General features: G+C 38.1%; 1 long non-coding RNA gene across 1 annotated transcript; it reads right to left on the minus strand.

Annotated features, from left to right (window-relative positions):
• Window positions 1–485: 485 nt before the first annotated feature.
• Window positions 486–23,114, minus strand: LOC119567107. The gene is made up of 3 exons (XR_005226871.2): window positions 22,937–23,114; window positions 19,859–19,977; window positions 486–4,226 (listed from the first exon to the last, which is right to left on the minus strand). It is a non-coding gene; the product is annotated as an uncharacterized LOC119567107 (long non-coding RNA).
• Window positions 23,115–23,813: the final 699 nt, after the last annotated feature.

A 23,813-nucleotide genomic window follows, 5' to 3' on the forward strand; every position in this document is an offset into this window, starting at 1 on the left:
ATATGGGAGCATATGACACCCTTTGCCCTACTGTTCAGCCTGTTCAAACTCCTCCCCATGTTGGGAGATCCTGTCAGGGATTTTCTGGCATAAGGCTGCAGAGTTTTCTGACCATTTTCCGACCCCTCTTTTAGAGTAACTGGTGGGAAAGTGGAATGTAGGCCAAAGGCATTAATTAGCATCAACTAAGATTTTTTGGAGGGATACATTTTGCATTTCATTTGAACTTCATAGCATAATTAATGAAAATATAAATGTATTCATAACCTTGTAGTCAAACAAAGCTCTGACTTTCTTTTTGAAATCACCTATCCGTCTGTGTGGTTGCTAATTAGAGAAGCAGATTTCATAAAGAAAAGAATTAAGAAAAAAAATTCAGAAAGCAAAAACTTAACGTAGCCATGGGTCCTACATTTAAGGAACAGATAGATCCACAGAGATATAAACTGAAATGTATTTATTTGGAAATAAATTGCAGTACAGTAATTAATGTGACATGTACAATATTTTGTGCAATTACCATTACAAATTTTGATTATTGGCATTTAAAATGATGGCAATCTGACAGGCCTTATTAACATCTATTTTGCAGGCAAGTTCATTATTTCTTGAGCTTACATAGTTATTGGTTTAAGAAACTGTCAAAAGTTTGCTGGAAAAGAAAACTGCCAGGGAATTTCTGAAAGTTACTAGAGATGGGCTTCCAAGCCATCAGATAGGAGTCAAAAGGTCAAATTTCCAAGCTCACCAGTTCACGCTGTTCGGACCTAGGATCCCAGTTTGACCATTATAATGGCAGAAGCCAGCCATAAGTTTCAGCTGCAGATCTTGCATTTCTAGATGTTGGTTTAAGCAAACAATTAACATCTTATCATCCATCATGTCCACTATGTCACCTTTCTATCCCTCTTGCGTCACTTCATTGCGTCTCCATTGCAATGGTGATCAACATCAAACTTCTAATCCTTGCCTTCAGACCTTATATCATGCAATCTCTTACCTACATCTCAGGCCTGGTCTTCTTTGGGGTGTTCCCCCCTGCCCTCCTCCTCCTCCTTCTGCCTTTGCAGCCATCCTCGATGCCCCCAGTAATCTCCTTCTCTGTCACAGACATCTTCATACCTTTTGCCATGCCAACCCATATTCTCATAATGCCCTTCCTGGGAAATTGTTTTCTGGTAACATAATAAATAATCATAGTAATTAATATATTTTATGCTGCTCCTAGCCTCTGCTCCCTTTGTACCCTTGTCCACTATTCTTTCTCAGTTCAATACTGATAGGTAGCATGGAAACGGAGAAATCTGGAAGCAGTTGAAAATGGAAGAAAATCCTGCTTTGTGACAATGATCTTTATGCTCTGCCTCAATTCTCCTTTAATCTTGCTCAATCCGTGGTCTGCTGCTCCCTTTCCATGGCACTGTTACATTACTTTTTGAAAAGTTACATCAAATCTGAATTTGGTTCTTTAGTAGATTAATCCCAATAGAATGATAGCTCATAATCAAGAGCAATTAATGACTGCCAGCTCTACTGCCAAATGAGGCCCAGGGCCATTCATTCCAAAATGAACACAGGCAGGCACGCATGCATACACGCACACACAAAACGTAAATGACATTTATGGCTCCATTTTATTAGTTCCCTTCACAAATATAGAAAATTACCAAAAACGTACATTTTTGTTAACATTTTGAATGGAAGTATCACACTATTGAACAAAGGGGATGATAAAGGACAGCTGACTTGTGACTAATATGAGTTCCCTTTTGCTCACTGATTCTTGAAGAGATAACATAGAACCCATTATGAAATGATTATATTTTCCCCACTGCAACCCTTCTGCCCTGTCCCACTGTGCTATCCACACAAGATAACACAGCCCTGCAACCCTTCTGCATCTGCCTTGAGTATCTATCAATCAGGGCACAGTGGGTGGGAGCTGGGGAAAGGAAGAGAAACGGAAAGGAGTGAAGATAGGAAATAAAGACAGGTTTTCTCCTCAGCCTACACTCATTCCAATACTGACTCTCTCATTTCCTCCTTCTTCCACTTCAGTCTTTATTTTCCCTGTGCTCCAGATTCCTGTTATTTTATGTCCAATGTGATAATTGGAGGTGGACAACATGGCACATTTTGTGTAATTCTCCACCAAAGACCCTTGTATAGCAACAGAACATTGGAATGTTGGATTTGCTCCAGCAAATATTCCTAGAAGATCCTGATTCATTTCCTAGACATTCTTCTCTAATCATGCATACTTCATGGAGGATAGGTCCATTAATGGCTATTAGCCAAGGTGGTCAGGGATGCAAATCCATGCTCTGGGTGTCCCTAAACCTCTGACTGCCAGAAACTGGGACTGGATGACAGATGGATCATTTGAAAGTTGCTCAGTTCTGTTCATTCCTTTTGAAGCTTCTGGCACTAGCTACTGTTGTGGAAGACAGGATACTTGGCTAGATGGACCATTGGTCTGACGCAGTATGGCCATTCATATGTTATGTTCTTCTGGTGTAGCCATCAACTCTCTTAGCTTTCTCAAGCTGCACACACTTAACTTCCTAAATCTAAGAGCATTTGAGTTCTCACACATACTTTATGCTCCTCTCCATTTCTTAATCTTGTGGGAAAGTCCTTTTTTTTTGCAAGGAACTCAAAGTGCATGCTTCATATGTTCTGTTCCCCTCACTCAGGATCAGATTTCTCTTCCTGCCCAATAAAATTAATTCATTCATTACCTTAAAGTAAAGGAAACACTGAAAAATGTTTCCAGTGTGCCTTGTGTAGCAATAATGTGACAGTTTGCTTGACACCCCGCCCCCAAAATAAATGTTATGTCTTTCTATACGTGAAAGGTGCCATGATCTTATGGGGTGAGGATGTTGCTGGAAGCCAGGGGCACTTGATTATCTGATAGCTTTACATGCATAACACTCATTTGCTTGAAAAGGAGTTACACGTGCTCTTGCGTTACTGGGCCCTAGGACTTCTCATCACACCTCTGCTGCTGGCTCTGCTGCTGGCTGACTCTCCCCTATTAGCACCACAGTGCCTTAAGGGTTTGAAACACTGCTGCTTACTGGAGTGACACTGCAATGCTGGAGGCCAATGCTGTGGAACACTGTTGTATTTTTATGAGGGTGTTTATGCCTCACTGTCTGTAAAATGAGAATAATACATAACTAACAGCCACGTAAGTGTTAACTATTTACATTTTATTTTGCCTTCTGAAAACACACAGTGCTTTGAATGTGAAATGTTAATAAAACAAATGTTTCTCCTACCAGAGCTAAAATGGGATTTTTATGCTAAAAAAAGGTGCCCTTTGTTTTTATTTTAAAAAAATTGAAGTTTTCCAATGAACTCTAGAGATCAAGAATGTTAAGTTGAACCATGTAGGAGGTGTTCATGATGAGTGTGGATAGATGGAGGCATACATCTTTACAATAGATATCTTGAATGAAAACATTTTTCCACTCAAGGAAAAGATTATTGTCATAGAGTCTGTTGTATTAATAGCATAAACAAATGTCCACAATAGTCTTTTATTTTCTGCCTTAAAATAACTAAAGAAGGAGCCTTATGAAGCTTCTAGGGAGACAGACAAGTAGTGCAGAATAGCGTCTCTTTCCCGTCTCTGACTTATGTCACAATTCCTGTGGCCAAAATATGTTTGTTGCTAAGCAACTCTAGGTATATATCACACTCATCTGCTTCCATTTGGATTTAACATATGCATTTTCACTTTCATCTCTTACATTTGTTTGCCTTGGGTGCCAGAATGAATGGAAGCTGATATGCAAAAGAATTGAAAAGCACACAGAATGATTTACCAATGTGGATCATTGTTGTGCTGCGTAGTTCAATGGGAAACCTACTGCGTGCCATTCACCAGTGGTTGGGCCAATTTTTCCATTCAGGAACGATGCTGGTCACTGTATAGCTGCTATTGGTTCAGAAAGTGCAGCAATCTTTGGATGTCATTAAGTAATGTAGCATGTGGATGGTCTGATCAGTAATTATTGCACATGGAAGTCTTTATATGACGATAAGAGGTCTTTTATTGTGCTTGGATTTAGCATTTTGTGCATAAATTCACACTTGCCTACACCTCTCCCACTTGCTGGTGGGAAATTTTAAAAAGTCACCTTTTTCTTTTTGAATTGTGTGCAGATGATCCAAACCAGTGGCTCGCATCGCTTTGATTTTTCTATGACTTAGATCTAGAAAGAAATTAAAAGACAGGGTAAGAAAAAGGAGGTAGGATAAAAGAGTTCATTTATATTTTTAACACTCTGTAACAGAAGAAAACAAATATTTCAGTTTTAACAGCCACACCCGTCTGTTACTCAGTAATGGAATTATAAGAGAAAGCTATTCGTCATGTCTTTATGTTTATTCAGATTCTGTGCTCACTAATTAAATTACATGATCTGAGATGGAGTTTACCAAACCAGACTCCTTGCTGCAATGAAAAAGAACAGGATATCACTAGCTTCCTTTTGGTTTTAGTATTGTCTCTATTAATTACCATTTAAGAACAAGAAACACTGGAGGAATTCTCTCAGTATAGATGATTTGGGTTTTACTGTGCTGTACAGCTTAGTTTAATTTTGCACTGAAAACTTATTCTTCATAAATATAGGCCTAGGTTATTATCATGTATGATAAAACTCTTAAGCGAGGTTTGTTATTGTGTTTTCCCATTTTGCCTTCAGAAGCAGGATTGGAACCCTCACACATGATACCCAAACACATAGAAAAGAGACACTGCAGGTATTAAATCAGATTCAACTGTTAGTTACTTTGAGAGAAGCTGAAGTTTTTGAAATAAATATAAGCAAAAAAAATCATAAAACCTAAGAGAAAGCAACAGCACAATTTGCTCTCCTATTCTCACACAAATTAAAATGCAAAACAAAGGGGCCAAATTCTGTTCTTAGTTACAGCGTGTAAATCTATTGAAATCAACAGTAACTCTGAATGGATGTTGGTACAAAGAATTAGGGATGATTGGAATGGAGAGAAAACTAACTCTCTGTGGCATTGTCCCCCACAGAAGTCAAGATAATGATATCACTCAGCAATATTCTACTTGCTGTTCTGTTGTGCTGTATAAACCTTCTGCACCCCATGAGTCATGTTAGGGACAGGGGAGGAGCTAGCTAGAGCATCCCTCATGTACAAGCCAGGCAGTCATGATATCTAGGAAGGGCTTCGGGGACAAGGAGGCACTCTGTAGGTTTAAAGCCTTCATAGGTTGACTGAAATCCATGTGGATCTTGGGCGATTTGCAAATCTCAGGATGTGAAACCTCTGCCCATGTTCTGGGCAGAGGGAGTCATCAGGGCAGGCCTATCTGAACCCTATGAGGCAGTGAAGTGGTGAAAACTCTGAGCCTGAACTTGAGGCTCTGATTCTCATTTACACTAGGGCCCCTTTACACCACTCTGGTGCAAGGACTTATTTAAACCCATATTAAGATCTCGTTATACTGTCATGGTAGTGGAAATGGACCTTTGTGAAATGAAAATTAGGCCCCTGGATTTTTCCTTCACAGGAGCTGAGCTGGCCCCTAGCTTATAAAAAAAGAAAAAGCTTCATTTATAAAATTGTAATTTATTAAAAACAAGCCCACGCTATTTTAGAAGACTATATCAGGAGCTAGCTCCTGGTTGAAAAACACCATGTATTTGACTAATGTGCCTTTAGTAATCACTTCCACCAAAACCCTTTCAGTGCTGTTAATGTGGGGTAGACAGTAGGTCTAATGTAAGGGATAGATCCACAGTATTCACAATACACAGAGATTTGCCCTGATTTGTCATTTGTGCATGCAGGTCAGATTGTAGCCTAAAGCTACCAGAGATTTGCACTAAAACGCCTTCAAAATTTGGAGCACACTATACAGTTGAGGAGCTAACAGCAGCTTCTCTGTTTAACTTTTGACCTGTGAATATACTGCTAACGTCTAAGAAATTGCAATTATTTCTGATTCACTTTCCTGCTGCATTTGAGATTTCACATTTCAAAAAGAGGTGTGGCTTGTCCAAAATTAGGAGAGGATTTACCATAACACGTAAATTATTTTAATGCCATCTTCGGAAAGAGGCAGACTCAGAGTCGATGTATTAGCCTACAAGTTACTCTGGAGCTTAGCTAGAATTGATGCTCTTGAACCTCCTTAGAAGTGCCGTCAATAAGAAAGCTGAATACCTACTTTTTATGTAAATTCAATTTTTGTTTCAGTTGAACAATGTCTGAAGGTGGGACATTCAGCTGGTGCTCACAATGACAAACTTTCTAAGCCTATCATGCTTGGCCCAACACTGGAGTAATTACGTAATAAGGATTCTAAAGACGCAGTGAAAAATTAGTGAACGTAACGTTTCTCTTCCCTGAATTCTCCCATCTAGCAATACACCATCATTTTAATATTTAAGGGCATTAATACACAGCACTATTTTTTTCAGGGAAGCCATCATGAAATGTTCAGTTTAAAGGGCAAAGTCTGCCCTTTGGAGAATATTATAAAAAGCTGAAACTAACACACATGCATGCATTCAAGGGATTCAGACAAGTTCTGCCTTTGCAACTCCAGCTGAGGGGGGATGAACCTTTGTGGCCCTTCCAGGAAGCCTGTGAGTTTTGTTGCCAAGTTCAAACAACTCTAAAATACATAAGGAAATGAGATCCCATGGTATTTATATAAATTCCCATGTCAAACATAAATGTATAACTTTGGCCACAGTAATGAGATAACCACTTTTGCATTTGGGAAAGACTCATGAAAGTTGTTTGCCGAACAGTAGACAATCTGGCAAAAAGGTACATGAAATGTACACACTGAGATTTGTGCTTTTTTGTTATGTTATGTTATGTTATATCTTATCTTACATTTATTAAAAAAATATGGCAGTGTACATTTTGTAAGAGAATATTAATCAAATCTTCATTGTATATAGTGCAGTACTCAAAAGCAGATACCCAGAATAGAATTTGTACCACTTTTGGTTTAGCTTTAAAAAAATTCTCACCCAGCCTTTAGGAAAATATTCATGAGGCAAAATTGGCAATAGAAAAATAATTATTTGAAAAACATTATATGAGGTGAGTTGTTGCTTCCCTACTGGATGCCAGTTTAAATTGAGCTAATTTGTTTTACCAGTAGCTTAAGAAAACCCCAGCACAGCAGCATGACAATTATATCCAGGTGCAAGGACTTAATTCAACAAATTCTAGGTGGATCCTTCTAGTCTGCTCTGTGGGCCCCATCCTCAAACTGTAGCTAAGAACAGATGCCCTTGAAAAGACTCTGTAAACATGATCCATTCAGTCCTTGAATAATGAAGTTGAAATGTTTCCAGGGGGGAAAAAGTGATATTCTTACGTCCAGCATATCAATTCAAGCATGAATAAGAAACAAGAGCACTGGAAGTAAAAAGTAATCTAAAATCTAAGTAAAAGCACTTCACTATTCCTTTGTGTTATTTCCTATTCAAAGCATATATGTAAAAACTGTAGGTCAATGCTGCAAAATATTTGGATATGTTAAAATAAATCTCTAGGATTTTTTTTAATAACAGTGTAAAAATCAAATCAAACCAATGAACAATGTATTCTTCATTCTCGGGACATTTCAATAAGGATGGAGAGCAAATTGTTGCTATATTTTATCACTCTATATAATACAACTTAACAAAATACGGTAATATTTTTGAAGGCAGGAATTCAGAACTAACAGGCTTGATCTAAATATTGATTTAACATGAAAAGTTTAGACTTATTAGTTTTAAAAGAACCAAAAAACAAACAAAAAAAATACAACTTACAAGTTACAAGTACAGCAATTTTCAAGCTGTGTTTCTCAGACATGCAGAAGTGCTACAGGCATACTAAGGATGCAGTTCTACAGTCCTTACTATGGCAAAACTTTCACTGGGAAGTCTTGCCTGAGTAAAGACTGAAGAATCTGGCCAGATTCTTCAAGAACACATTATTTGCATTCAGTTATCACAGATGAATTAGAACTAATTTTTTTTAAATCTATATCTAAATGTTGGGATAAGAGGTGTATAATTTGAAAATTGCTGAAATACTAACAGATGTGCATATATTTTACTGATTTGGGCATAATTTATAGTTAATTAGATTAGCGAGGCCAATAGCTAATTTATATATGAGTTCATATGTGTGTTTGTGACTACAGAGGCAGATATACATACATATTATCTGCATAGACAGATAACTCAAAGATTTGTTTTTGTTATATTTTATACTAGGGACTTTTGGATAATTTTATTGCATTGCATTATTGCCAATGTAATTCTATATTAGAATGACTAAACAAAACACCACTGTAGATGATTTTTTTTTCTAGTTTTACAATCAAGAGTTTGCTAAATAGATCCCAAACAGCAACATTTTGTGTTATGATGAATTTCATCTTTAACTAACACTAATTAGAGGTGTACCAGATGACTCGGATTAAACTAGCGGGTAGTGCTTATTCAGATTTAATGTGAGCAATCTGGACATTTTGAAAAACAGCCAAGCTGGGCTCAAATAAAAACCTGCCAAAAATCCAAACTCTGAGTTCACCCAGGCATGTAAGGCTGGTTCCCATGAACATTAAAAATAAAATTAAAACCAGTTGGAAGTCTTGGTTTTCTTTAAACAGAATATCATCCCCACCCTCAAGAAATATTTTTGCCTAACACACGTTGCCTTTTTAAACCGCCTCTCTGCACTAGAACAAAGTAAGGAAGATGAACTAGAATGAGGTTTTATTTCTGTTCAGCGTATTGACTCCTATGTTCACTGGATACTGGTTTCTTGATTGGGGGGGGACGGGAGGGGAAGGGAGAAGGGAAAAGGGCAGGCAGCTGCCAATGGAAACATTTTCTAAATGGATATACATTTCATTACTCTTATCCAGGAATCAATAACAGGGTTTTTTCACTAGCTCTTAATTTAAAATATACTTTACAGAGGCATAGCTTATTCATCTGAATCTTTGAATTTCTGGTTTACGGTGAGTTTTAGGAGTTAAACACAGAGGGCCAAATTCACTGCTGCTTTAGAAAGTATAATTCCATTAGCGTAAATGGATTTATGGAAGCTTCCACCAGGTTTGAATTTTACTTTTCTAGTCTCAGATTTTTCTCTCAGTTTCATACCTATTGCTGAATTGAATTCATTGGATTCCTGGAGAGTTATACCAGTTTAAATAAGATCAGTGTTTGGCTCAGTGAGTGAGATGTTAGTTGTGTAACACATGCTACGGGATGAAAGCTAGGAATGGATCAATCAGTTCAGATAAACTGAGAACCAATCTAGGCCTTAGCTCAAAACTCAAATAAAATACAAGCCATAATTTTGAATTTGAAAATATTTGGTAGTCATTTCACACCTTTCATTTTTCACATTCCTCTGAAATTCTTGGGTTTGTTGGGGAGAAGTACCACCAAAGAATCATGGAAAGAGCTATAATCAAGCTATTACCAGCACTACTGAAGCCAGAAATCTGGAGAAATCCTTCTAGAGTACATATTTTCCCAAGACTGCCAGCTTGATTTCTCTCTTCATTGCAGAAGCATATGAATTTTGTGGATGCCTATCCAAATCACCAACCCTTTTAAGGTTTGCCAGTCGGGAGTGAAAATCTACCTCTGGGGTGTAATTTCTTAACAGGCAAATCTCCCATTGAAGTCGTGAGAGTTTGGCTTCCCTAAAGAGTATGAGATTGGGCCTGCAGTTATACCACTGATATCCATGTTATTACATTCGTTGGGGCTCCATGAGTATAAATAAGGCCAGAATTCAGTCCTTAGGGGCTGAGCCAAGTCCATATTGAAAGACTCGTCAATTTAAATAGGTTTTGGATCAGACCATTAGAATGTAATTTGATAATAATTCCTAAACATTAGTGATCGGCTCAGGGACCTGCTCTGCTTCCAGTGAAATTAATGACAAAACTCCAAGAGTGAAATCCTTCCACATGACTGGGATTCTACCCCTCATATTTTCAGTGGAATCATCAAACCCACAGTGGAGTGAAATGGAAAAATAAGTAAAAGGCATATTGTCAAGTTAAAAATGATTTATTTAAAAAAAATTGTCCTACCTATATTTCAAGGTAGCACATTGGATTATTAAAAGTCAAAGCATTTTAAAAAAAAAATCTAATGTCCAACTTGGACTTCACTCAATGTGGACAACAAAATCAGGTTAATCAATTTCACTGTCTATTCAATTTCAGTTTTGTCTATCATTAGATTCTGCTTCACTGTGCTTTCTGATTCTTATGTACTAACACCAGTGTTTTTTGGTTTTAAACTGAACTGTCTTCACTTGCATAGGAAAAAAAAAAAGAAAAATCATGGAAACTTGAGGCTTATTTTTACAAAATCTAAATTTTGGGTCAAATTTTGCCTCACAGTGTCCCTTTAAAATAAGAACAGTCAGCAATAAAGAGAAACATTAAAACATTAAAAAGTACACTCTCCAATTCTAGGCACCACATTTTAGGAAAGATGTGGACAAACTGGAGAGGGTCCAGAGGAGAGCAACAAAATGATCAAAGATTTAGAAACCCTGACTTTTGAGGAAACGTTAAAAAAAACTGGGCGTGCTAAGTCATGAGAAAAGATGACGGAGGCGGGGACCTGATAACAGTCTTCAAATATGTTAAGGGCTGCTGTAAAGAGGATGGTGATCAATTGTTCTCCATGGCCACTGAAGGTAGGACAAGTAATGGGCTTAATCTACAGCAAGGGAGATTTAAGGTAGATATTAAGAAAAACTTTCTAGCTGTAAGTGTATTTAAGTACTGGAATAAGCTTCCAAGGGACAACGTGGAATCCGCATCCTTGAAAGTTTTTATAAACAAGTTGGACAAACACCTGTCAGGGATGGTCTAGGTCACTTGGTCTTGCCATAGCACAGGGAGATTGACTTGACGATTTCTCGAGGTCCCTTCCAGTCCTACATATCTGTGATACTGTGATTAAAAAAACTTCAGATCTCTTCATGAATAAACAGAATAAATTGGTTATACACTCATTCTTTGGCAGCCTCTTGAAGAAATGTTCTGGAAATAAAAGTGAAATATGACTGCACCATTAGCATATAGTTGGGGAAAGAGCTTACAGTATGTTTTTCTGATGAATTGCTAAAATGATTTTATTATTGTTTAACAATACAGTTTAATTTTAGCTTCAAACACACTTTTTAATTTCTGATTTTTTCTTATATTTCACAATAGATAATTACTAGTGTAATCATTATTGGTCATTGGCCATTAATTTGCTTCAGAGTATGTACCTCAGTGGGCAATAATTACTGCACAGCCTTCAATAAGATATCATTAACAAAATGAGAAGACCAGAGAAAATATGTTAATTACTGTAAGTGCTCTATTGGTTTCTCTCTGGAATAAACAAGTCTAACAATTAAGATCACACATACTTTTTGCCAGACTATGTTCTGTAGTGCAAAAAGAAAAAACTCCAATGAAACATAACAAGAAGATAAAGACTTCTTGTTATTAATGGACACATTTTTCTCTTTAAACTTTGTTTCTCACAAAGAGACACCCTGAATCATCTGCTTATTTTATGGATGCATTCACAGTTAAACTATGAGCCAGATCTTCTGCTGGTGTAAAATAGCCTAGTTCCATTGATGTCAATGGAGTTACACATACATACACCAGCTCACAATCTGACCCTAAAAATGTTTGCCCCAGAACTGGGTGGGAATCTAAAATAACACTTCACTATAGAGGTGTTTTATCTGAAATTTTGTATTGTTTCTAAAAGAAAATATCTTCCACTAAGGGTAGTCAGGAAGAACCATGCCAACAGAGAGAGGGGGATATACAGAGTTGCCTTGACTTGTACAAATGTGCATGGAAAACAAAAGAGGCACAAATACCACCAAAGTGGATATGTAAGATTCATTTTCACCGATGTTCACCTACATGTTTCTAAAGTATTTACCCAGCTCTATGAGATATCACTGAGTAAATGAACTATACTGTAGTGTTTCCTATGCAGTAAAAATAGGTGCCACAAGGCTATCTGACTAGAGAATGTACCACGGTACGGTACATGCTGCTTTGTAGACCACTGTGACCTCCTTAATGTCCTTAACAAATCCATAGATTGGCTACTTAACTGTAACCAAAATAATATGAAGTAATAATTTTTGATCTAAGAATCCATCTCCAGTTCTCCTTCACAACTGAACAGATTAAGTACCATCCGCGGGTGTCCTTTCTGACATCTCCACACTTGAATGGATCATATTGACTAAACATGACAGACTAGACAAATTCTTAGCTTTTGAAATAACTTCAACTCAGTTTTTGAGCTCTCTGACAGCAGTCAAAATTCTATTATGATTTATGGTTTAATTTAACATACAAACCTCATTAAAATAACCATGATAGGGTTCAGACCTAATAACACAAATGCATTCTAACCATAGTCAGGACACAATTACCTTGGTATGCTATGCCTAGTCGGGATACAAATACTATTAGGTATACTGTAACTCAGCAGTACAGTACGTGAGAGGATTCCATAACTTGAGATGTGTGAATTTCAACATTTTTATTCACAAAATCTTCACTGACTTTCTCTTTCCCCCTTTCGGAATTTTCTTCCGATGGTTAGCTAGGATGCTTTTTTTTCTGTACCACTTCTACTGAAGTATCATTCTCTCTTCGTAAAGGACCAGCTGGGGTGCAGTACATGATATCTGAGCATAGTGAACAGATTGGTATTGCTGGCAAAAATGGTGAAAATACATTTGTTACCATTACAGTTACAAAAATAAAAACAGGGTACTTTTGCTCTTTCTGACCCACCTATCATGAAAGTGTAATACTTTTTTCCAAGTGAAATAATACATATTTTTCCACTTAGAAAGTCTGCCCAAAGCTTGGATGCAAAGTATATTATAAAAAATATAGTAGCATGGGGTCTTGAACACTTCTGGAGCCCCATCTTGCCCCTTCAGAGATACCAGCTTTGTGGTGCACTACTGAGACAATTTGTAATATCTACTGGCCAATGGCCTGGTTGGAATGGAGTCTTAGTGAACTGAAGCCCTCTTTGTAAAATTAATTGGAGATGCAGGTGGTACAATACACTACTGACCTGAAGGCAGATTTCTGAAAAGGCAAGGTAGGATCCTGTAAATACATATCCACCATTGCATACATTAGGATCCTGTAAATACATATCCACCATTGCACCATTACCTTTTTTCTAACATTTGCTTAGCAATCCGTTGGGGTTTCTTCATATGCATCTGATGAAAACATGATTTCTCCCCAGTTACTGTTTGCTAACAGGACCAATTCTCTGAGCATCATATTCCTAACAAGGGATGACCAAACAGACTTAGAAGACAAACTCCTCTTTCCTTCACTCTTCACCATCTAAATCTTCGTCCATTTTTATAAATTAACTAAAAGATTCTGGAATGTCCAAATGCTCAGGGAGAGATTTTGAATTGGTGTGACCCCATTGATGACAGGCTGCCTTAAACATGATTCGGACAGGGCAAACTAGCCAAAGAGTGCCACAAAAGGAATGAGAGGGAAGAGGATATGTTATCCACTCCTGGGGAAAAATGAAGACCAGAAATAGACTTTCCAGGCTGCTCCTTCAAGAAGTGTGAAGAGGAGTCCTCTGAGCCGTCCCTGAAAGGATGAAGAAAGACAGGGATGTAGGGGAGAGCCTGCTAAGTCTTTCTAAAAATATTGCAAGGTTGGGGGAGTGTTCCACACTGCCGCGGCCCCATCTAGTGTTGATCAAAAGTCATCAGGTTATAGGAAGTTTGGCCATCTGGAGCAGAGAGGGGTTTTGAAGAGGCAATATCATGTGGAGCTCTCTAAATTTCCATAATCAAACTTAAGCATCAGACCTTTGAAAGTTTAGATTATTATTGTGGTAAAGTTTAAGGACCCCACAAAGGGCTGGATACGCCATTTTAGTAGGCCCTGTAAAAATTCTTCATCAGTGCTTTGGAAAGAGTTGGAAAATTCCTTTAAAATTTCCCCTAAATACAACATATGCTTACTCTTCCCCCACCCCAGACACTGCATCATCTTCTTACACTGTTCCCACACGTCATCCCTCTTTGAGTCTCTTCAGTGTCTTCCACATCACCTTTTATATCGTATCATCCTCACCTTCAAGGCTCTGCACTACACAAGTCCTGCCTATGTCTCAACCTTCATAACCTCATAATCTGCATCGCCACTGGCTGTGCTCTCAGACTGCCCTCCCCAGTCCATTTTTCATACTCTTGTGCTATTTTTTAATGCTGCCACTTATACTGGGAAAAATCTCTTTCAACTCTTCAGCACTAAGAAGACTTTTTTCACTGATTTCTCTCTATAAAACATATTTCAACTTTGAAGTCTATCCATGCTTATTCAACTAAACACAAAGTGTGTAATGGATAAAGAGGAGGATACCACCCATTGGTCAACCGTACTTAATACCTGTTATTATGAATGAGAAACAGGAAATGATGGTAAAAAATACCCAGCACTTTACAATTAAAACTAGGGTTGAATTTTCTGACCTTTTGGTTGACCTTCAGATAAAGACAACCACTGACTGCCTCTGGAGAGGGGGCTGTTAACATAAATGAACAAAAACAGCGAGGAGTACTTGTGGCACTTTAGAGACTAACAAATTTATTTGGGCATAAGCTTTCGTGGGCTAAAACGCACTTCATCCGATGCATGGAGTGGAAAATACAGTAGGAAGATATATATACATGGTACATGAAAAGATGGGAGTTGGCATACCAATTCTAAAGAGACAATTCAATTAAAGTGGGCTATTATCAAAGGTGTATACAAAGAAAAGTTAATATGAATACTAGTCCAAAGAAACTTATGAAATGTTGAGAGGAAAGTGAAAATATTAAGACTGTAGATCTGTAGAGGCGAGGAAATTTAATTACACATAATAAACTGTAAAATGGTGGTTGTCCCAGGAATTAACATGCTCCCAAGACATTCTATCTCCACATCCATTATGGTCCTGTTGCAGAACATCATTTGCATTAGCTATGTGACTTCATGGCTAATATAGGAATACATGTACACACCTTAAATTTTTAAGTGGCTTCAAAAACTTCTAATATTATTGGGGGTGTTGAGAGAGAAGGGGTGACAGATACAGAATGGGGTTGCTGAGATACTGTGTTGTTAAGGCAAATGTAAGATTGTAACAGCATAAAGAGAGTCACAGCTTGTAAGATTATTCATTAAATTGACTTAAATGTACCTATAAGATTGTACCTTATTCAGCTAAACAGTTATCCAGAATTAGATCAGATACAATTTTACACTCTAATTTTAGTGATTCTCTCGATTTTCTAATAGTCTGTGTTTAGGATCATTCATTGTAGTTCATATGGGGTCGAGGTAGATGATCCTTTAACTTCTGAGGACAAGCTGAACTGAAGCAGGAGGCTCTGAGGTTATCATTCAAAGGCACACACAGGGAGTTCTCAAGCAACAAGCTGCTGCCAGCCCTCTGGCTGCAGTTAACCCAAAATACAAGAGCCCAAAGCCACAGATGATAGATCAGCCTTTGGGACAAGGTGAAAATTACATTTTACAAAAATCTGCCCCTCTAGGAATTTCCACCTTCTGGCGTTTCCTTTATTTACTCTACTTATTTAGAGTCTGTCTAACCTAATTCAGAAAATAGGTTATCATCAGTGATCATGTCTTTCCTCTGTGTTTTACGTATCAGAGGGGCAAATACCATCTCTGTCTGTTTTTGTACCTCAGACAGCATGCTCAAAGTGATCAATAAATACAAATAAACAATAAAATCCAGTGATAAATTAAAGCTGAAAAATTGGGAACAGATTTTATAAAATGATGGGATTTTGGCTAGCGTGCAGCAAACAGCACACACTTGGAACAACTCCTGTGTCAATGATTAACACTTCACTTAGCATCCTGAATAGACAGGGCATATGATAAGCAATAGGTGACCTTTATGAAAGTAGCAGATATATGATCTTTACAGATCTCAGGGAAAAAAAACCAGGACTGGTCAGATTTAAACTATGGCAATAATTTGAGTCAATAAATGGTCTGTGTTAGTAGCATGACTTGTTACAAAAATCCTCTGACTGATCTGACCATAACTTTAGACAAAATAAGATTCAAACACACTCCCAGGAATCAAATCTGTATACTTTCTTATTTGACAGTGATCCCATCCACATTTAAAAGCAGCTTGGAAAGCGATGGCTGGGTGGGAGGTGAACACATTCAGGGCTGCAGTGCAATGGGGATCACAACTATCAAGGATATTAAATGAAAGCTGTAGTAAATGTAAAGTATTGCACAAAATACATTGGATGCCCTACAAAATGCATAGGTGAGGTTTATGACCTAAGTATCCTTTGCTAGAGATGTGTAAAATATGGGAGTGACTTCTATTGTCCTCGATGCTCTGGGAATATGGAGCAACGCATAATTTCTGGAATAAGGTGCTAGGCAAGATTGTTGTTGCTCTAACCATAAGCATCCCATCCTCAGAAGCAGCATGCTTCTTGAAGGGCACTCACTGAAACCTAAGACATCCCCTCTGTGAATGGAGCATGGTAAACTACTGGATAATATTGAAACATTAACAGAGTAATACAGAACCAGCAAAGGAAGAATGAGTCGCATTAATAATCCAAATGGGGATGTACAATAGCCTAACATATAGACTGCAAGTCATGGATGCTATGCTTGGTGATATTTGGAAACCATTTCTAAAGTCCATTCGCAGCAATGCTAGTACCCAGCAATAATGAAGGGTAGATTCCATCTCACCTGATCATTCAGAACAAGATTCTGCTTTATCTTATTTTATATTAACACAGGACCTTTCATCCTGACAAACCCCATATCTCACAATCTAGTCCTATATGGCGCAGCACCACTGAGACGTAGGCAGCGGTCTGGCAGAAAACAACAGCCAACTGTTCATCAGCGGTGGAGGTCTCAAGGCACCGAAGCACATCCTTATTCTTACAAAAGTTGCTAACATGTCTTTAATGTCCATGCAGCTCAAGACCCTGTTTATAACAGTTTTACCCAAAAGCCTCAACATAGGTCTAGATCATGCTTTTAAGTGGGTAGCTCTGATTTGGTAATGGTGAGAAGGCTCAGGGACCAGTTGTGCCTGTAATGGTTTGGAAATTGAATTAATATGCTGCCTTTCAGCCTCAAGGGAAGGAATTCATCTTCCAAATTCTGGAGTGTATTGGGATGGAAGGTGTGGTACAAAAAGCAGGTATTAAGTATATCATAATTTCATAGATTTTAAAGCCAAGAAGGAGACAAAGTAGAACATCTAGTCTGATGTCTTGTATAACACAGGCCTCAGAATTGTATCTATAGACCCCTGCATTGAGCCCAATAACTTGTGTTTGACTAAAGAATATCTTTCAGCTCATCAGTTTCCCTTTTATAGCAGAACAGTGGGCTTGCCTACTGCAGTCTGAAAGGACTGTCAGCACAAGACAGGACACAGTTGCAAATTATTTGCCTTATTTCATTGCAAATAATAATACAGAAAAGTAAAAGATGTTCTGTGTCTGTAAGGCCCAAACAAATACAGCAGGGTTTCCCTCCACCAAAACTCAGAGTAATGGTATAATACATGGCTTGCTTCGGTCAAGCCTAAAACAAGGATTTAAAGTGAAGCTCACTCTCTCCAAACTTGTCTGCTTTGTGGTTCTTTCAACTACAGCTTTCTAAACAGCCCCCCTCCCTGAATCACTGCCACATCTAAAACTGCCCCACAGCACCTCCCTTTATAGAATGTTGGATGAATCAATTAAAGCCCCATAGCTGGCTACCCTGGAAATCCCTGCACTCAGCGCAAGCAACTGCAGTCCTTTTCCATGCAAGAAGGATAGGATTAGTCCTGGCCCTGCCATATACTGGACATACTTTTTATACTACCCATCACATGCACCATCATCATTAAACCAAGAGCTTAACATCTGAGTAAAATATCAAGATAAAAATTGCCCTGTGCTATGTCTGAAATATTCTGCTGTGAAGATTCTATTCTATTCTATTGATTTCCACTAAGTTTCTAAGTTTGATAAATAGATAACGTTATAAAAAGAAAATGCAATTAGTGTGTAGCCTTGATAGACACAGACTCACTGGTATCCAGGAGTTAATAGCAGTTTATGTTAAAACTAGAAATGTTACCATAATTATGAAAATGAATGTATAATTTATGCACAGAAGATGGAAAATATGCAAGGTGTGTACAGTATGTGATTATATTACATTTCCTTGTTTCTATTGATAGATGATAAATCTTTAGAATACGGTGAAACTATGCATTAGTCTACATTACTTTTGGATGGCCATGATTTCTGGAAAAGTTTTTTGTTGTTTTTAATTAAACTACTTTTTTACAGCAGCAGCCTTTCCCCTGCTTTATTATGCCAAGGAAGCATATGGAAATATAAACTCGGAGATGTTACTGATTTATTTTGATGTTGGAGCATTTTGCTCTTGTGTAAACATTTCTTGTGACATGAATATGGATAGTTTCAAATCTTAGAAGAGTTCATTACTAAAGGTAGCATATGTTTTTGACTCCTGAACCATGAGGGAAATGAGAACACCCAGCTTGCCAAACAGTAAATTGTAAACAGTTGGTACACCCCTAAGCAAAAGACTGAAATAATTACTGTATCTGTGTTTTAGAGTAGCCAGCTCATTTTTATGTCTCATTTTTGTTTGTTTGTTTGTTTTTTCATTTTGCTGATTTAATGCTTTTCTGCAAGGTTTGTAGATGTAGACTAAATATATCCTTTGGGCCTGCAGCATCATGATTCTAAGTGTACAGATGTCACTATGGATTCATGGATTCGGTGGTATCCTACCATCATGCATCAAAGTCTACACTAAAAGAGGCAATCAGCTATTTCGCGTTTTCAGTCCTATTCATAAAATATATACTACTTGGTATCCTTGGGTCCCATCTTGTGAAGTGCTAAGGCCCAAATCCTCAAAGGTATTTAGGCACCTGATTCCCATTGAAATCAATGGAAGTTAGGTGCCTAAATACCTTTGAGAATCTGGGCCTAAGTGTCTCCTGGGAAGTTCTTAGTGCCCCTTCACCTTCACATCTTCAACTCCCATTGGAGCTAAGGTCATTCATTACTGGATAACATGGAACTTGCAGGAACTGGGCCATAGCTGGATTGCATTCATATATGCATATATTTGAATATGTCTATTATTATGATCTCTTCCAAGATTTTCAAAGAAGCCTGAGGGATTTGGGCACAGATCTCAGTGAATTTCCCTAATGATATTTAGGTGCCTAAATCCCTTAGATTGATTTTGAAAATCCTAGCCATATATTGCAGATGGCCCTGATGCTAGGTGTACAAACACATGGCAAGAGAGAGTTTCTGCCCCAAAAAGTTTCAAGATAGAAGAATGGTGGGAGAGAAAAAGAGGCTATCCAAACACATACAACAGGTCAATAGTAGAGTTCGGATTTGATCCCACATCTCCAGTCGATTGTCCTAGCCACTGCATCACACTGCCTCTCTGTCAAGCTATTTGATTGTTCTTTGAGCACTGAATATGTAATCAAGTCACTGTATAAATGAAACAGAACACGTTTACACATATATGTTGGCCACAGATAGGCTTGAACTTAAGAAACCATTCACTTACCTATAATTCCCCAACATGTTATAAGCATATAGCAACATGTACATTTAAAACAAAACAAACAATACCCCTCCCAAAACAAGGCACTCGTCTACATACATTCCTTCTCCTGGGGTGAGGATGCGATAACAAACAGAGCATGACAGGTGTGAATCATGTCACTTAGTGTTCTACTGGAAGGCGCTCAGACACTATGGTGATGAGCATGGTACAAGAACCTATAGAAATAGAATAGAAAAGAACAGAATAGAAAACTTCACTTTTGAGGGCTTCCTCTGAATATTCCCTGAAGTTCTAACCAGTGAGGATTCCCCCTACCTTTTGTTTCACTATGAATATCATGTCCAAAAGAATCTCATGTGGTGTCATAATGAAACCAGATGAAACTTTATAGCAAATTTTATAGCTAATATATCTGTTCGTTTTCTCTGAAATTGGGCCAGAGTTTTCTAAACACTGGGGCCAGATTCAAATGAAAAGTTGTGACCCTTGGCAAACCTGCTCTGAAGTGATATCCAATATCATGTATGCAGCATATACCTTTCACACTACACTAGAAAGAATTCCTTTTGCCCTGTAAGAATTATTTTGTATATTTGGCCAAATTCATCTTTTGTGTAATCCAGGTGATGTAAAGGATGAAGTAATCATGTTACTGTGATTTTTATAAACAAATAATGGAGACACAGTCAATGAGAAATAAATAGGGTCCAGTACTTAGAAACCAAAACAAGACAAAAACTGCTTCCCATATAGACTCCTTTAAATCTGTTAACAAAAAATGTCAGGGATCAGGAAAATGAACGCAGCTCTGAACTGCAATATTTCGTGCTCTTTCAGTGACAGAAGGAACTACAGTACTACTGAAGAACAAGAAATTGATCAAGCGTCAACATGTTCATTCTTCTGACATATAAACAGTGTAACATAGCCCCTTTGGTCCACATTTGTTCCATGCAGTTATCTACTAGATACTAGTTATCTATCTAGAATTTACTCAAGCTTTAAGTGTCATTGTGTGGACTTATTTCAAAGAGTAGGAACAGAGTGATGACACAGAAGACAACTGTCATATTTTTTTCTCTCTCCCACATACACACATAACCAGAGTACCTCCACTTACTGTACTCCATCTTATCCTTTTAATTTGTAAAATGGGGAAAATGGGAAGATCAATTTTAAGAGAATTAAAGTAGGAGCAAAGACTCATAGGGTGAAGATTAATGGATTTTAAATGCTCTTAAGCATTGCAGGTTTGAAATGCCCCCTAAAGAACCAAAGCACGTGAGAATTACAATGCAGTTATCATTGTTCCTCAAATTTTAGCCTTTCAGATAGAGTTTGAATGTCAGTTCAGTCCAGTCAAATTGTAATGAATAGGCTTGGCTCTTCTCTGAATGATTGATGATATCTCCTTATCTGACCATGGAATCTTCTCTGTCTTTCTATTTTCCTTCTAGCTGATCTCCTTGCTGGTTTAGGTAACATCACTGTCTGTACTTCCTAAGATCCTCAGGCAAAAGGCCATTGGACTTGTTTCATCCCATCTGGTGTATGGAGGGTTTAAATTGCATTGCTACCCTCCTAACCACAAATGGTCCACTGAGACGTGCTGAACCTGAGGTGGGGAGTGACCCCTATGGGAGAGCTTGCAGTGTTTGCATTGCTGCCTTCCTCAGGGTGTTCCACCACGGGAGGGCAACTTTAAATTGTAGATGGAGTTCCACAGGCGTCTTATTAGTGACTCTGCCTGAAAGATGTGAGAAATCATCTCTGGTCTGCCTATCCATAATCTTCCCTGGCCAGCATCATTTACTTTTTGGGTTAGCAGAGGTCTAGCTGTGAGTGCCTCCTACAGAGTGAGGGTTGCATGCCCCTGCTTCACTACATCCCTTTCCAGGAGGATTTACTTCCTTTTGGAACCTGCAGTCTAGGTTAAGATGGGAAAGCTAGCTAGATCTTGCTCAAAGTCTTCAGCGCTCCTTTTTCCTGGTTTGAATTTTACCTCTCTAGCTGCTCCTCTTTTCATTTCAGGGAAGTGTTCATATCTTCCACTGGTCACTGTCATTATGAAATGTCCCTAAGTTTACTTAGTTCCTTCTCTATCAATCCATCTGATATGGCCCCTATTAACATAGTATCTGACCACCTCATACTCTATAAGGTGTTTATCCTCACAATATCCCTATGAGTTAGGGAAGTATTATTATCTCCTTTTTACAGGTGGGAAACTGAGGCCCCAAAATTTTAAGTGACTTACCCAAGGTCACGTAGGCAGTCTGTGGTGGAGGAGGCAATTGGACCTAGGTTTCCCAAGTCCCAAGCTTGTGCCCTAATCAAGGGACCATTTTTCTTTCATGATCTCTATAGTTCATAGTCACTCTTTCATTGTTCTACCCTACTGGAATTCTCTGCTTCCCTCTGAACCACTTCCTTTCTTCAAATCTCATCTTAAAACCTCTCTATTCCCTTTCCGTTTTCTCATTGTTATATGACTCATCTCCTTTCCATTCTTCCCCTTCATCCCCCAACCCCAGCCCCACACATAGGAACTAGGTTTCAGGAATAATTGTATCTATGCTTCTTGTGTATTTCTGATTTCTTTAGTTTTATGCTACTCCATCTTCATAGATTGTTTTCCCTTTTTGCTTCTTTGACAGTCACTGCAGCAATATGTGTAAAACATTCTCTCTTTTCTTTATCTCTCCCTGCAAAGCATTTTGTGCTACTTTTTATGAAGGATGACTTATACAAATCAATTAGATTCTATATTGTAAGGAGAATGAAGTGACTATAGCAGGCAGCTTTGGTGACATTGGAGGCATTATAAATAACAGGTTTCAGAGTAGCAGCCGTGTTAGTCGCAAAAACAAAAGGAGGACTTGTGGCACCTTAGAGACTAACCAATTTATGCTCAAATAAATTGGTTAGACTGTAAGGTGCCACAAGTCCTCCTTTTCTTATTATAAATAACAAAAGTCACTGTTTAACTACCCTTTTTTTAGAACTGGGCAGACAAACCCTCTGTTTTATTTGATATATAGGTTATAATTTATGGCTCCTCTTACGACTTAAAGTTGATTTGATTTGATACCTGTGTAGTAAAATTTGGGCTACCTTTGGGCTACCACTCAAAATAACTATTTACATAAAGGAAATCAGAGAGACAGAGATTACCTTAACTGTTCACTGTGGTACCAATCCATCTGTACTTTCTAGAAAGCTCAGCACTTTTCCTTCTGTTCTTCTGCTCATCTCACCTTAATATCTACATTATGCCTCCTCACATCCTCTCTTTAATATATGACTTCTTACATGTAGGTGCTCAGTTTCTTCAATGTCACTAACAGGAAAGGAAAATAATACTTAAATCTGTACCAGATGTATAGATTCCCCTTAGACAGAATGCACTGTAGATGTGCAAGCCTTCACTATAACATATTTTCATCTGCTTATGTGATGTACACATGTGGCAAGATAGTAAAGAGTTTGCTTGCAATGCTTCAAGCTAGCCATATATCTTTTTTCCCCATGTGGTGTTGTCTCGTATCTTAAGCATGTCAATATAATCTTTAATACCTATTTTACCCTTTTTGTAGTGCTCCTAATATAAATCTAAATGAGTGTTTATACCTACAGGAAAAGATGTTCCTCAGTATTATGAATCAGAAAATTAGACTGGAGAACACGTTATGAAATTCCAGCACTCTTAAAGTTGCAATGCACCTATTTTGTTTCTGAGGGAAGATGGGGTTTTGGCTCCCTATACTAGAATCTGGCTTTCATAACTGGTATCTAGTAATGACCCAGTCCTCCAGACTCCTACTCATGCAAATAATTATACTGAACAACTCTAAATCATGCCGCTTGAACATATCCCGGCACTGCATTCAACATGGAATGCTAGCAGTGCACAGAGAGTACTAGGGTGCATTCTGTTGTGAAGGAGCTACAATGCCTCTGGAGCTCCTAGGTACACAGAAGTGGCAAGTTTGCTAGTGTATTCCTTTCTGGTGTGCACCTTATTCTCCATCATGCAGCCAGCCAGCTCTGC

Source organism: Chelonia mydas, chromosome 9 (genome assembly GCF_015237465.2).
Source record: "Chelonia mydas isolate rCheMyd1 chromosome 9, rCheMyd1.pri.v2, whole genome shotgun sequence".
NCBI lineage: Eukaryota > Metazoa > Chordata > Testudines > Cheloniidae > Chelonia > Chelonia mydas.